The sequence below is a fragment of the Papaver somniferum genome, unplaced genomic scaffold (genome assembly GCF_003573695.1).
Source record: "Papaver somniferum cultivar HN1 unplaced genomic scaffold, ASM357369v1 unplaced-scaffold_154, whole genome shotgun sequence".
NCBI classification, from domain to species: Eukaryota; Viridiplantae; Streptophyta; class Magnoliopsida; order Ranunculales; family Papaveraceae; genus Papaver; species Papaver somniferum.
In genome coordinates this window covers 1,841,866-1,858,611 of record NW_020624820.1, presented here as the reverse complement: position 1 = coordinate 1,858,611, position 16,746 = coordinate 1,841,866, and positions in this window count along the sequence as shown.

Below are 16,746 nucleotides of genomic sequence, written 5' to 3'. Positions count from 1 at the left end.
TATTACCCACGTAGGAGCCCTCGCCACCACGGTACCTTCTGGCCAAAGGATACTTGGGTAGGATAATGAATGTTCCACCAAAGGTTAAAAATACCTTAGCACCTTGTGATAACTCGAATGTGCAAATAACTAAACATAACACGTCTACATATATATATTCGTGCAATACTAAAGGTACCATAATAGTGTTACCAAAATACTACTAACACGTCTTAAAAGTTGCAGATGACAAAGGTTCAAACCATAACAAAGTATTGTTTCAAGGAAAGGAGACAACAAAGGCCCCTCAGCTGGGGGCATAACACAATAAAGAGTTTAGTTAAAGAGAGACGGAACACATCAAGGATAAGGAAAGACGAGGAAAGACAACTCCTTCGGCTTGGAGCTCGGCCTCTGCAAAGGCATTGTTAATATAGTCAATGGTCGAGCGCTCGAACTGCACCTTCATCTGAGAAGCTTGAACCTCCAGATCTGAAGCCAACTTTTGACGAAGCTCCATCATCTGAGCACTAAGGTGATCATTATCTTGCTGAAGCACCTCAGCCTTAAACTTAGCAGCAACATCAAATTGGCGAGATATCTCCAACGAAGATATTTGACCCTCAAGACGAGTAATTTTGGCATTTGCACCCACTAGCTGCTCCTAGAGACCTGTAGAAACGAAAGGTATCAGCGGCAAGAAAAGGGCAATTAAAGACATGAAGGGTGCTGCGGAAAAATACGTATCCTAATCTACCTCCTGCATGGCTAAGTGATTCTTCTAAACTATGTTGAGCCTCAACAAGATCCACCTCAGTGGCATCGAGATCTTCCACGAGGGTATCCCGTTCCGTCCGGAGATCATCAACATCAATTCGGAGCGAAGCATTTTCAGAGGATAAAGCTTGGTAAACATTATCTAACTCTTCCAACCTTTTTACTAAAGATACATGAGACATGGAAGAAGACACGGAGCCAACCTCGATAAGTTTGTTCTTAAGAGAACAAACCTCAGAAGATATGACATTTCGTTCTGCAGTAACCTTAGCTACGGAAGCACAAGCATCTTCGAAGTCTGTGTGATACTTCTTACGGATAACTTCCTGGGCTGAGAGGCGTCTCTCAACTAAGGAAATATCCTCCTTTTGCTTTTTAATAAGACTCTCTTTCCACTTAAGGGTTTCATCACACTCCTTGCAAAGCAAAGCCATATACTTCACTAGATCTGCATTATGAGCAGACTCTAGGGAAAGTTGGGCCTCGTTGTGAACAGTCACGTTAATCAACCTATCCGATTTCTTCTGATAATACCAAATATCAGAGGATAACGTGGATACTTGTTCCCGAAGCTGCCTAAGTTCATCAGAACCACCAACTGGCAGGGATAGGTCGTCTCAGGACTATACAGCCAAGCAATAATACAGACAAGGTCAAAGAAAAAGGAAAACAAACCTATGGCTTTAGAAGACTCAGCAGCTAAGGCAGAATCGGCAGCTATGCGACCATCTTCAGCAACCTTGGCAACATTATTAGCTATCTCAAGAGCCAGCAGACAAGCCTCCAGGGATCTCTGAGTCTTCCTCAGATCGTCCTCCAACGAAGATATCTTAGCAATAGAAGTAGCATTACTCGACGAAGGTTGTTGCGCGATAGCAAGCGCATATTCTTGACGAGCACGTTCCAACAGAGCACCCAAGTGAGTACACTTAGCTATAACAAGGTATAGCCAACATCGATCTGCTTGCAAAGCTGCCAACAAAGAAGTATAAGAGCAGAATGAAGGACCAAAAACAGGAAACAAAACAGTAAGGCAGGAATTACTTACTGAGAATGATGAGAGACGAGGAAGTAAATCGGCGTAGGCGTCCATAAAAGCCTCCATCTCTTGAATACTACACATACAGATCTCACTAAAGCTCTGACTAGAACGAATGCAATCCGGGTCAAAGAACAAGTCCTTAGCCGCACGGTACTGAGCAGATAGCACATCTAGCTGCGAAACTACCTCAAAGGAACTGCCTAGATGATGGTGATCAACCCCAACAGAAAAAGGACCCTTAGAGTCCCGCAGAATGGCTTCGAGGATATCATCATCAGAACTACCAAGATTCAAGCTCTCAGGCAGCTTACCCTGACTAGGCTCAACAACAACTCCCTCAATCGCTTGAGAACGAACGTAGGGCACAACTGCTGAGTCCTCACCACGATGAAGAGACGACATGGTGGATGAGCTAGGAACTAAAGGAAAGGATTGAGCACCACCGAATTCCATGTCACCAGCGGAAGGAAGAGTACCCAATCTGGTGACGAAGGCGGAGGTCCAAAATCTTTGCTAACAGGGGCAGTAGAAACAGATTGAGCGCTCCCTAACGAGGTCGGCGTGGCATTGAAGGAGAAGCTAGCAAGTGAAATCACAACCTTCTTCTTCGGCTGAGAGTCTGAACTGCTAACTCTCACCGCTGTGGTAACAACCTTAGCAAACGAACCACTCGATTGAAGCGAGGTAGCAGAAGATGAAGGAAGACTCTTGGAAACCACAACAACAGCTTCAGCAGTAGCCGAATGCTCCGTCAGGAGCAGAAAACGAAGGCATCTTCAAATAAAAAGTGGGAGTTGGAGATTTGTAGATGGTGGATTTTCGACAAAGGCTAAATTCGTAAACTCATAATTATACGAAGATCTGATTCAGCAATCAGACGTGAGTATCGAGACACGGGTCTCTCATCGAATTCTCAACGGAGAGTACTTTCTCTCAGAGTACATGTAGATATGTAGTCTCACGATTGGACAACGTCATATCTCATGAATACTGAATACTTTCAGTGATTATTTCTATATAGCATCACGAGATGGACGGCTCCTAAACAGCTTGCTCTGCTAGTATAGAGCGATAACGTCTTCAGGAACAAACAACAAGTTTACCCTGACTATATAAAGGATATGACTTACCGTCAAGCTCGTATCAGGATAATTAATACTCCTAGACAGCTTGCTCTGCTAGTATAGAGCCACAAAGTTAATTATTCCTAATTACAATCGCTCATATTCCATGGTCGAATCCACGACTGGTCCCATGGAATGACAATAACAATTGTTCTGATTCTATGATCGAATCCACAACTTGATCTCATATAATAGCAATAACTATATTATCTCATTACTCCGATTTCATGATCGAATCCACAACTGGTCTCATAAATGGTAATAGATAAACCTTAATTATTCTGATTCTATGGTCGAATCTACGATCCCATGGAATGGTAATGCTCACTTTATTATTCTGAATTCGTAGTCGAATCCTCAGCTGATCCTATGAATTAATAATAAACATCTTATTACTCAGTTTTGTGAATTATTCTCCACTGAATTCCACAATTAGTAATAAATAATCAACAACCGGGCGTCTCATCTACCTCTAAGTAATCCCCAATTCAAATGGTGAAGGTGTATTCAACGATGATACACTAATAGTCACCGCACGAACGAATATTTCAAAAATACAACGAAACGATGAACCTATGCAAAATAGAGAAGAAAATAATAAATAATTAAAAATATTGACCAGGATGCTGGGATCACGGACACACGACCGACCGACCGTGTCATGGTCAATCCCACACCAGTTTTATATTTTTAATGCATTTTTATTATTTTCCATGATTTGATGAAAATTCTCCCATTTTATCAAATCTTCTTCGTCTGGAGGAAACTCCTCGGTTTCATGGTACTTCCATAAATCCATAAAAAATAATATAAAATTAAGGAAAGGAGTGTGGGGAGTGACCATTGGCCAACCGGACGTGCCTTGGTCCCAACCGACCCCACACCCACAGTTCTTTATTATTTTATTATTATTATTATTATTATTATTATTATTTTTTAAAGGGAGCCACTAAGGCATTAATTAATCAAAAAAAATATTACAAGAGATGGTGGGTAGCCTAGCAACAAGTTGGGCACCAACACCTTTTTGAATAACGATTCCTAGCCTATGAAAAAGAGAATTGCCTATCTTAAAGTTGGCATCATGTCCTGCCATGCAATTCCTTAATATCTTCAGGAAAGTTAATAAATCCGTACTAAGCTCGCCAAAAGTGGAGAAAGCCAAAACACCGAACCCATACCCGAGAGAAGTGCAAACATCTAAGTATTTAGTGTTCTTGCGAGTAATTGCTGCAGAAATGGCATGACCTGGTATGAAGTGGTGTGTCTTAGCACTGGTAAACGGAGAGACCCCAGTGACGTCGAGACAAACATCCTTCCCAGCTACCCAATTATAAACCATGATGTCCGCCGGCCGAAAAACCTTATTATTGATGACGCCCAAAGAAACCTCTTTTCTAGCCGCAACCCCAGCTCTGTAACACATGTCTGCCAGAATATCTTTTACTAAATCATGTCTGAATTTAAGCCCAACCTCGCTAGCACAATGGATAACGTGGTCTCCAAAGATATCCATGAGTTTTCCACAACAGGTACATTTATTACCTTCCTCAAAAAGGGGTATAGCTAAACGATATTATAAGACCGAGCTAAACTGCCTGGAGCCAACTGCCTGGTTGAGCCCAGGAATAGGTATTGCCTTAAGGAAATCCATAGCATGATCAGATCTATTACATTGCCAAACAGTAGCTTCACGTGTAGAAAAAGAAAAGCGAGTAAGTATCTTTTCCCTGATAGCTCCAAAGTAGATAGCTGCCAATGACTTCATGTAATGGGGGGCGAAATCATTAATGTTGAAATCAGGGAGGGGGATCTCACAAGCTTGTGTGAAACTCTGTAAAGTAGTATGGAAACCAAGGCATAAGTCGGTTGTTGCAGGCAGCCTCAAAATAGAATTCTGCAAATGTTGGGTTTGTGCCTGAGATGCAAGGTAATAGTACTGCATAGTATCTGTCATAGTAAGAATACCCAGACCACCATCTTTGATGGGGAGAGTGGCTAGTCGCTGTTGGACTAAGCCAAAACCATCCCCATCTCCGACTATAAGACGACGAAGATACTGCATGAGATAATCATCAAAGCGCGTGGAAACATTCTGAATCGCCTGGGGGCAAGTAGTGCGTAGGGCAAAATATAACCTCGAAACTCCAGTACAGTTGCGCAAAAGCAAAAGTTCACACTGAGGATCCTGCAGATCTTGAATCTTTTCAATGAGCTGAGAGGTTTTGTCAACCCTGTTCAACACCACATTACTACATAAGTTCATATCTAGGCTGACTGGTCCACCAAGCAATTTAACACCATCTTTTGGCTTACCAATATTCGCAGGAAAGGCATTATCGGAATCCCATCTTTTGGCTTACCACATTACTACAGAAGTTTATTATTATTATTATTATTTCTCTAATTTCATGAAAAAACTCCTTGATTTCATGGTATTTTTGCACAAATCATCAAATAATAATAAAATAAAATAAAATAAAATATGAAAACTTGTGGGACCGGGCCTTAGCCAGCCGGCCATGCCCTAGCCGGTCCCACACGCCCCTATGTTTTATTACTTTATTATTATTAGTTTTCCTTGAATTCATCAAATTCCTTGATTTCATGGTATTTTCTCTCAAATTAGGAAAAATTCCCTCAAATCATCAAAATACTTAAAAATATTAAAAAAAATAGGGAAACTCATGAGACCGGGCCCTAGCCTGCCGTCCATGCCTTCCACGGTCCCACACGCCCTTGTTTTATTATTTTAATATTTTTTGCTTCCTTGAACTCATGAAAACTCCTTTAATTCATGGAAACTCCCAAAATTCATCAAATTTCTCAAAATTCATGAATTTTTCATAAAATCATCAAAATATTATAAAATTAAGGAAAAGGCACCACGGGACCGTGGTCACGACCAGCCTACCATGCCTTGACCACGGCGGTCCCACACCTCCTCATTCCTTATTTTATAATTATTTTTCATCATCTCATGGTGTTTTCCTCAGTTTCGTCGAAACCCTAATTTTGGCATATTTTCTCGAATGGATGCTCAATTGCACGCCAGAAAATATCAAAATTCTCAGGACTGAGACACGGACGCCTTGGGGACACGAGCACGCTATCTTGACCGACCAAGATTGGCTTTTTGGCTCACGGAAGCCGGTCCCATCAATTTTCACAAGTTTTGACCTAATTTGCACAATTGCTCGTATTAGGTCCAAAACTCTCCCAAACACATTGGATTTTCATGAACTGATCATCAGGCGGTCACGGGACAACCCAAGGCCGGTTTCATGACTCCATGGTCAGTTCCTTGCCTCGTCATAATTAATTAGGTTTTTTCACCTAAGGCTCAGACGAGTATTTTTCGAATAAATGATTAAACCAGCATTTAATCATTCTTTCACCAACAAATCGTCAACTCTTCAGGAGTTCTTCGTATTTGCTCACGTGAGCATATGGACACTACATGGTGGATCCACGGTCCCATGTAGTCGCTCCCTCCTTCGTCCCTTGGTTGAAATTCTGACGAACCATGAATTGATCATCAATTGATCAAATTAGGGTTTCTGAATCTAAGGATCATCATTCCAGATTCTAACCTTAATAATTTTATGACGACCTCATGGTCATTAATTTTATTAATTATGCTCGGTTCAACGACCAGTATTCTAATTAAAATATTTTTGGTACGCTGCCAATAATCCATCAGACGAGCAACACATGCTCAGACGATCAAATATTCAACAATTCATCACATGAGCAACACTTGCTCATATGATAAATATTTGTTCAAACCAAGGAATATTGGTTCAACAATCAATATTCAACGATCCACCGAATGAGCAATACTTGCTCACTTCATCGTAAGAACTATACCTCTGTCTCATGACATGTTCAATTCACGAGTTTCAGAACATCATGTTCAACTCAACGACTACATGGACTCATCAACCGATCAAACCACGAAGTCATCAATTGACTAACAAACCACAAGACGTCAATCGTGTCACTTGGGGGGATATCACTTAGGGTTTTGGTCTGGCGATCTACGGCACGTGTGTTCAAACACACGATGGAATGTGAGCAAGTCGTGCAATCAGTTGAAGGAATTCACGAGGTAGTGGGTGGAAAATCGACCAAGTCTCCACACGTTGAGAAACTGGTTTCAAACACGATCTCCAGTTCCCCACTCTTTGATTCCATCAACTGTCACACTTCATGGAATCATGGTGTCTACAATTCCAGCAATATAAATAAGTCTCTGAATCATGATTGAATCATCATCAGTATCATTAATCCCACGTCTCATCGACAACACGAGATCATCAACTCATCAGTTGAGCAACTACTCTCAATTGAGCAATTTCAATCACTCGGAGCTTATCGTATTCGGAATTCACACACCCACAATCTTTGATTACCATTGATTCCACACATTTCTCAGCTTCCCTCCTACAGATCAACCCATCCTCTCTTGTGACTGAATTTACTCTGGAACGGTCATTGTCTTGATTTAGGCCAGAGTACTACAGATTGATCTCTCGAATCTAAAGCACCCCATTTGCAGCGATGCATCTGTGTGAGGTTTAACATTTCGCTCGGTTCGAGGAGTCTCCTCCGTACAGTCGTCTCCTCAATTCCTTAAAAATCAGAAAATCGTTTTTCCCCATCTACAGATTGGCGACCACAGTGGGAGATCATTCTCTCGGTTGCAATCTCACAATTTCACAAGATGGTTGATCTCAGGTCAGGTTCAGTTATGGATCCTAACACAAACCGTGCTAGCACTAGCAACAACAACAATCAGAATATCCCGGAGAAAATTCCGACCTCCAACACTGATGGTGGTGACACTACTCCTCCTCACGCCGAAGGTCATCCACTATCCGGACGACACCCTGAAGAAGTCAGAGGAGATCCACCGCCTACCATTGCTGATCTTATCAAATCACGGGAGACTCTTGCAAAGAACCAGACTGACATGGCTGCTACATAGAAGGAGCTGTGTAATTATCTCAAAACTCTTACTGACAAGATGTCAGAGAATACTCAAGAGAAGGGAAAGGAGAAGGAGAAATCCTCAGGACGGTCCTGAAGTAATTCCAATCCATACAGTAGAAGACGACGAAGTCCACAAAACTGCTGCAGACAACTCATCAGCGAAGGGATCATCGAATTTCATCACTCGCGAGGATCTGGAGCACCTCTTAAGAACCATGGAAAAGGCAAGACATCGCATGACCATCGTCATCAACCTCCTTATCCTGCCGCTACGCAGAGGATTCCACTCCCCAAAGGTTACGTTTCTCCAACTTTCACCTTGTATGATGGAACTGGCAATGCTCGGGAACATGTCTCTCGTTTTCTCGAAGCCTTGGGAGAACATGAACATAATCATGTCGTCCGTCTCAAGGAATTCTCAAAATCTCTGAAAGGCAGGGCATACACCTGGTATAAAACATCACACCAGGGACCATCAACAATTGGGGAGAAATGGTTAACGCATTTACAGGAAATACTTCTTCGTGTCAGAACAAGTCACCCTCTCCGACCTTGGAAGAATGTTTCAGAGGGTCAGTGAAAATCCCAATGATTATGTGAAAAGGTTCAGAGTCCAAGCCCTGGATTGTCATGACCCAAACGTCACGGAGCAACAACTGGTGGACTTGTGCATCAATGGCATGCTCCCGGTCTACAGGGCCTTGCTAGAAAACCTTCGATTCCAGACTTTCTCAGAGCTTCACGAAGCTGCGAAGAGGTCGGCAACCACTGCACCCGCTCTTTTGGAAAGAGCAAAGTCTACAAAGACTGAAGATTCAAAAGACTCGAGGAAGCAGGCGTCTGATCAACAAGCAGTATAACCTGCAACCTTCAACAAATGCTGTCGCGGAAGGGAGTAAGCGAAAAAAACCACAACACAAGCAGACTTCCTCCACCCCTTCAAAGACACACAAGAAGGAGAATTCGAAAATCCCTCCTCAGCATACGGAAGATCCAGAAGCACCTGATTTTCCCTGTTCAATGGAAGAAGTTAATGAACTACTCGATGCCTGGATTCAAGACGGCGCAATCAAATTGCCTTATGTCAAGAAGGAACCAACTGAAGAGGCCATGGAAAATCCTCGGTATTGTCGCTTCCATAGATACGTCAGCCATCCCACGAGTGATTGCAAAATTTTGAAGCGCATATTCAAAGAAAAGGTCGAATCAGGAGAGCTCAACCTGGGGACTGAGGGGGTGCACAAAAACCCCCTCCCAGTCAGAACTTTTACCATCTCCGAACCTCCTGTCAAGGAAACGGTCCAATCTCTGATCGAACATGTCTGCGAGCTTTGTATCTTTCGAAAGCTCAAAGGAAAGACATGTTTGCTGCACTGAACCACATCGTGTCCGGAAGACGTCCGCTGATCCAAGAGACTACACCGGACCTTCAGCCACCCACAGAAGTATGACTGGGGACTGCTCACCACAGTGCACATTAAAGGAAATGAGTTCAAGAGGGCGTTCATCGATGTTGGTACCGCCGTCAACATCATCCCTTTGAAAACTCTCAGAGCTGCTGGTATTACTCGACGGGAAGCCACCCACGCTCCCATAGCAATCAGGGACCACGAAGGAATCTCCAGAAACGCATACGGCTTCATCACTCTCAAAGTTACGGAAAGATCGATCTGCACTGAGGCCAAGTTTTTCATAATCCGGGAAGACCCTGGATACGACATGGTCCTTGGGAGAACTTGGATTCATGCTGAAAGGACAACGATGCCTTCAACACATCCTGTCATCGACAAGGATTCCGAGTCGGAAGACGAAGCAGAGGACGCACCACCGTTTGAGCATCTGGAAGAAGTAAAAACTCTGATGGGACTTACGCAGGAACTTGGAGATAATCCGCACACCTTTGTCAGAAGGTTTCGAGCTCAGGCAAGTCTTATTCCTCTTGCTCCAATATTACCAATGTTCAAATACGCTACTATGGTCCAGGGACTTCTCCCCATGAATAATTTAGCAGTCATCAAAAGCTACGAGTGGGTAACTTCACCTCAGCAATATTACACTCAATGGTTGGGTTCAGAACTTCTTCAAATCGGTCACTCCATCGAGAGGTTTATTGCTGAAGACTTGGCTAAGCATGATCAACACTATGCTGGATACTCTCTTCCGCGCGAGTGTCCATACGGGCCACAATCGAGGAATTCCATCAAACAGGGAATTCCGAATCAGCGGAAGATATTCAAGGCACGATCGACCAAGCCTAACAAGTTTCATGAAGGGGACCTGGTTCTCAAAGCAGTTCAGCGCGGTCTTCATTCTACAAGGAACTCCAATTGGGAAGGACCATTCATGGTCGCTGAATCCGTGGCCGGAGGATACTACAAATTGACCAACACAGATGGCAGAACCCTACCAGTAATTCACGAAAATTGGCTCAAGGCGTTTATCTGAAATTATTGGACATTTAAGGTATTGGGCGTTTGAAGCACTCATGGTGTTGGGATTTAACATTTAGGATTTTCTTTCATTTGTATTTCAATTCCTCCAAAACATTTGCAATACTTGCAATCAGTATTTGAATTCAGCAATTTATCAAAATTCAGTTCATATTTCGTAAAAGAAAATCTCTATCAAATCTACAAGAAAATCCTCAACCATCAGTCAATCCAAAACCATCTAAATATCAAAACCCAAGTATAAACCTCACATCTCTCAGAAGTTCAAAGAGATCAGCAAGAAAAGGCTTTCGCTCATCAGCATCCTTCAAGATTTGCAAAGCCGCCCTCTCCTTGTTCAACTCCTCGGTCAGCTTGGCAATCTTGTCCTCCTTCTCCTTCACAGCATCGTTGGAAAGGGTATGTTCTTCTCACATGAATCCTTGATAACGTTTATTTGCTTACGAAGCCATTTCACGTTGAGGCCAAGTCTTTCTGAATTCTCCAAGTTAAACTCCCAATCAAAGAGTATATCTGGAGTCACGGTATTCCTGGGTCTCGTATGCATATCACTCACGACACGCAAGATAACGCCTACTTGCATGATTAAAGCATAAGCACGCCCAGGGTTCCTGTCAACGATATGGCCGAACTTCTTCCATATCGTCTCATACAAGCGTGCATATCCAATGGGAACGCTGAATCCACCGACCAGTTCATGATACGGGAGTGAAGTGTTAAAGGGAGGATCGAAAGCGACCCCTGCAGTTGGATATTCATACACTATTATACGGTTCTCGGTCACTGGAGTGGCTCCCACCAAAGCAACAGTTCCTTCGGTATTCTCCGCTGCTGTCTCGGTTTCTTCTATCACTGAGGCAACAACCATCTGGGTTTCCATAACAGCAGTAGCGACCTTCTCATGGCCTTGAAATGCAGGGATGGTTGTCTCTTCATCAATAACTCGGAATGGTTAGAGTTATCATCGTTGGCTCCAGTATCCTCAACTTCGGTATTTAGCACCTAATACGAAGATTACATGAGGTTAGAGTCACGAATCCAAAGGAGATTATGAAACACAGTATACCAGCAAGGAACATCATCAAGGTTCATCATACTACATTCAAGGCACGAGCAAATAACATGAAAGTCATGAAAACACATTTTACGATGAGTCCGTCTGAAGAAACTGAACTCTGCCCTGTACTAGGACGAACTGGGAGAATCTACAAGGAATCCGAGGATGGGTCATATTCCATTCTCTTCGTATGGATGTCCTCTATGACATGTCAAAATTTCATGACAATCCGATGAACGAGAGAGAGATGTGGCCAAAATATCAAGTGACGCAATCTGAAAAAGTTCTGGAAGTCTCCTGGAAGTTTACTATTTCGCCTTTTTCAGGCTCTGAACGTGCTCAAAACTTAAAAATCTTCTTAAACTTGGAAATTTTCCGGGCTTGAATTTGCACATGCAGATCATCAAAATCCGACTCCGGACGAAGATTCTACAGCGTTTCTACTAAAAGCTGGGTTCTGAATTTTCTGACGACGAAATTCGACTAAGTTTTCATATATTCACATGGGTTCTCATTCATTCATTCACAAGTCAGCACTTTTATACTTCTATGAAGATAACAGGATATATACTTACTTGAGGAGTCTCCAAAGTGTCCAAGGGGTTGGAATTGTCCACATCAACGACAAGAGGAACATCACTTCCATCCGGCTCCGAATCTTGGGAATTACCTCCATTCCCATTCCCAGAGGATGATTGAGTTCCAGAATTCTCCATCTCCATGACGACATCCTCCTGTACACGTCCTTTACAATCAATATTTTCATCTATGAAGCACCACATTTGAACATGTGAAGAAATACTTACAGTTTCTTCGTCACTCAAATCAGCGATTGCTTGTTCAGTAGCAGAAAATTGAAGACCTTCAAGACTTGATGGAGTAAAATTCTGCAACAAAATTAACAACATTGGCTTCATGATTCTAATGTTAATAGCAATGAAAGTCACGGTGAGAAATATTGGGAACTCACCAAAGCACCAACTGGGGACTTTACGGTATTAGGTAACAGCTTATAACCTTTATGCCTGCCTTCTCCGCCATGAATAACCGCCTCAGTCTCTGAGAAATCTACACCGATTCGAGGTCGTATATTACGACCGTCCTGTGGTGAAATCCAGTAATATAATCAGAATACAGTTCTTATAATTTCGTGAAGATTATATGAAGAAACATACCTGAGAGCATCCTGGAGACGACTTTCGTTTATCACCAGAAAGATACTTCAATCTTGGTCGACTGGAAATCATCTCAGCCGAAGGAAGATCCTTGAATGGAGGTCTGGGAAATCTTACAAAGCCACGCAAACGCCCAAGTTGCTGGTCCCAGAATTCTACATAACCTGGGGTTACATAGGCGAATCTATCAGAACCAGGAAACCAGTAGCTACTCCCTTCCACGTGAGTATGATCCAAATGAGTCCTGAGTTGCTCAACTGATGGCTTCCTCCGTATGGTTGGAACACACTGATCCATACCATTTGTCAGCTGCTCTATCAATGCTATCAATATATACTCCTCCACTGAAAGCTCTCCAAACGTGACTGATAGCAAATGACCAGGAGTGCAACTCAACATGAAAGATCTTTCCATCACTCAGAGCGCACCAGACGTCAAACTCGTGCCTTCTCCAGTATTGAAAGTCATCGGCTGAGAAACATAATCAGGGACTGACACCCACGGGCGAAAATTGAACTCAGATTCTTCATCTAACACATCAATAAACGTATTTTAGAAGAGGGCTGCTTGGTGGACCAACGCATGATCCTAGCATTCTTTCTCAGGGAAAGTATGGCGTGCATCAGTATTCGGTCCTTGCAGAACATTACGTGGAGTAGGTGCATAATTCTTAAAATGCTCCCACATCAAAGCTTGAAGAAACATCGTGTTGGCATAACACTCAATCTTCATAGAGCCGTTCGACACACTGGAGTCTATAATCAAGGAGTCCCGGTTGTAATACAAGGAGCCTAAGAATAAACTACCTATCGGAAGTTGCTCACCTTGAGCCATCTTAATAGCAAAGAGAATCACGAAAGGCTTCAACAAATTTCCACTGTCTTCAAAAACGTCTCTGGACAACCATAAACATAAGAAAACAGCAATGGGTAACATACCGTTGATGGGTTTATCATAAACCTCGTCTTTGGGCCACCAGTGTGTCAACCAGGAAGCATAGCATCCTTTACTACCAGCCTTATTCGCTTTCTCCATTGCAGCTTTCAAGACATGAGAAGCGGCGGTCTCCTCATCTTAAAGATCCCCAGGAAGATTTCCCGTGATCGGGAGATGCATCAGAGCCGCCACGTCTTCCAAGGTAATGGTAAACTCTCCCCATCTATATATGAAAGTGTGAGTGGGAATGCACCAGCGAGCAAACAGAGCCACAATACCACTTGCATCATGATAAATGAACAACTCTCCAGAAGCTTGAATAGCTTTCGTCACCTGCGTCTGGTCGAGCATAGTCCTCACATGAGGAAAACCCAACATATGCCTCGCCCAGCCGGAAAATTTCTCCAAAGGTCGTCGAGAAAGCTTAAACTCTATGATTGATGAGGCGAAGACCCCTCGTTCAAGACAAAATCGAATCACTATCTTAGGAGTCACCAATTTCTTCTGACTAACAGTTCTGGGATTTATCAAAAGGCGATACACTGGGGATTTCAAATGTTGCTCAGCTCCGGGGATATCTTTTTCAAAGAATGCATCATCTATGTTCGGGACATTCTTAATCCCAGGGATTTCGTCTTCGTATCCCCCAACGGAATTTTCATCCATGCATGTCTCATCTCTGGAGATACCATCATCAACGCACATCTCTTCCCTCGAGGCGTCGTCAGCTTGGGAATTGGACATCTTTGCTAAGTAGCTGAAAAGGTTCACACTACATTCTACTTCAGTATGCCGTCCAGATATAAATCAAGGAAATACAAGCAAAAATGGTAACTCTTAACTCTTACCTCTTATACTTACACTAACAATAGTGATAGTAATGCTAGAGTTAACACCCCAAAATCAGTCGTCTCTTCGAAAACTGCAAAAACGAACGAAACTTTATTTAATTTCCGAAACTGATTTTTCATGAAATCACGGACACAATTTCCATAATGTAAACATTCACACAACTGACCTATGAAGTTTACAACAATAAAATATTTCATCATAAATATATTGTCTATCTTCGAAGGTTCCTCAAAACCCACGCTTTGATTTTTCGAAAAAAGCAGCAATTAATGCAACGTTGCTTACATAAATTCTCAAGAATTGTATCTAATGAAAACAAATTCATGAAAATAAAATATACCATCATATTTTACACAATATATGTCACGGCTACAAATATATATAAAAAAAAAATATTTTTCCTTCGTATCGTCGTTATTTGTCTTTAAAACGAAGGTTTATTTCAAAAAATATTGTGAAAGCTCACATCTCATACATATAATAAAGTTTTGTATTTACATGAAAGCTCATAAGCAAAATTTTATTACTGGACACAAGTGCATCATACATATTTTCCTTCGTGTCATCGTTATTTGTCTTTAAAACGAAGGATTACTCCGATTTCATGAAAATTCACTTCTTTTATGCTAAAACCTTGGTACCCATGAAAGCTCATAAAATAAGTTTTATCACTGAATCTAGGTTCATATACTAAAAAAAAATCTCTCCTAAATTAGGAATTATAGTTAGTTTTCAAAACTAACGATTGAACGAACATACGTTTTTCAAAAACGAGGGTTTTTTCATAAAACTCACACTAATATACACACATGTATATAACTTCATCATGATAAAATCATGAACAACTCATGAGGATCATAAACATCAGCAAACAAAAAAAACGTACTTGAGAGCGCCGGCCGGAAATTGGCCGACGACGGCAACGACGGCGACCGGGGGCGACAGGTGGTGGTCCGACGGCGGCGGGAATCTTCTCCTGCTGGCGTGAAGGTGCAGAGATGATGGAGAGCTGGTCGTGAGAAAGAAAAAAAAGGAATAATCCCTTTTATATCAATTTTATTTCCAAAACCTAATTTTCTAAGGATTTCCTTATTAGGCCCGACCCGCGAATCCTAACCGACCAAAGACTCGTCGTCCAAACCAGCGGTTCAACACCAATTTATGTTCATCAAAAGACGTTCCAATCATGACATTGAAGCCTTCATCAAGTCGTGGTTTGCTCATGCTCTTTAAATCCGGTAACGTCTCAACTTACGACTAAGTTCAATTACTGGTATTATTATTTATGGCCGGAAAATCACCATTTAATGCTGACTGAGGAACACAACTTTCCTCAGTAAGCAGGAGACTTAATGTAGATGGTGAATTTTCGACAAAGGATAAATTCGTAAACTCATAATTATACGAAGCTCTGATTCAGCAAACAGACGTGAGTATCGAGACACGGGTCTCTCATCGAATTCTCAACGGAGAGTACTTTCTCTCAGAGTACATGTAGATATGTATTCTCACGACTGGACAACGGCATATCTCATGAATACTGAATACTTTCAGTGATTATTTCTATATAGCATCACGAGATGGATGGCTCTTAGACAACTTGCTCTGCTAGTATAGAGCGGTAACGTCTTCAGGAACAAACAACAAGTTTACCCTGACTATATAAAGGATATGACTTACCGGCAAGCTCGTATCAGGATAATTAATGCTCCTAGACAGCTTGCTCTGCTAGTATATAGCCACAAAGTTAATTATTCCTAATTACAATCGCTCATATTCCATGGTCGAATCCACGACTGGTCCCATGGAATGACAATAACAATTGTTATGATTCTATGATCGAATCCACAGCTTGATCTCATAGAATAGAAATAACTATATTATCTCATTACTCCGATTTCATGATCGAATCCACAACTGGTCTCATAAATGGTAATATATAAACCTTAATTACTCCGATTCTATGGTCGAATCTACGATCTCATGGAATGGTAATGCTCACTTTATTATTCTGAATTCGTAGTCGAATCCTCAGCTGATCCTATGAATTAATAATAAACATCTTATTACTCAGTTTTGTGAATTATTCTCCACTGAATTCCACAATTAGTAATAAATAATCATTAACCGGGCGTCTCAGCTACCTCTATGTAAGCCCCGATTCAAATGGTGAAGGTGTATTCAACGATGATACACTAACAGTCACCGCACGAACGAATATTTCAAAAATACAACGAAACGATGAACCTATGCAAAATAGAGAAGAAAATAATAAATAATTAAAAATATTGACCAGGGTGCTGGGAGCACGGACACACGACCGACCGGCCGTGTCGTGGTCAATCCAACGCCAGTTTTA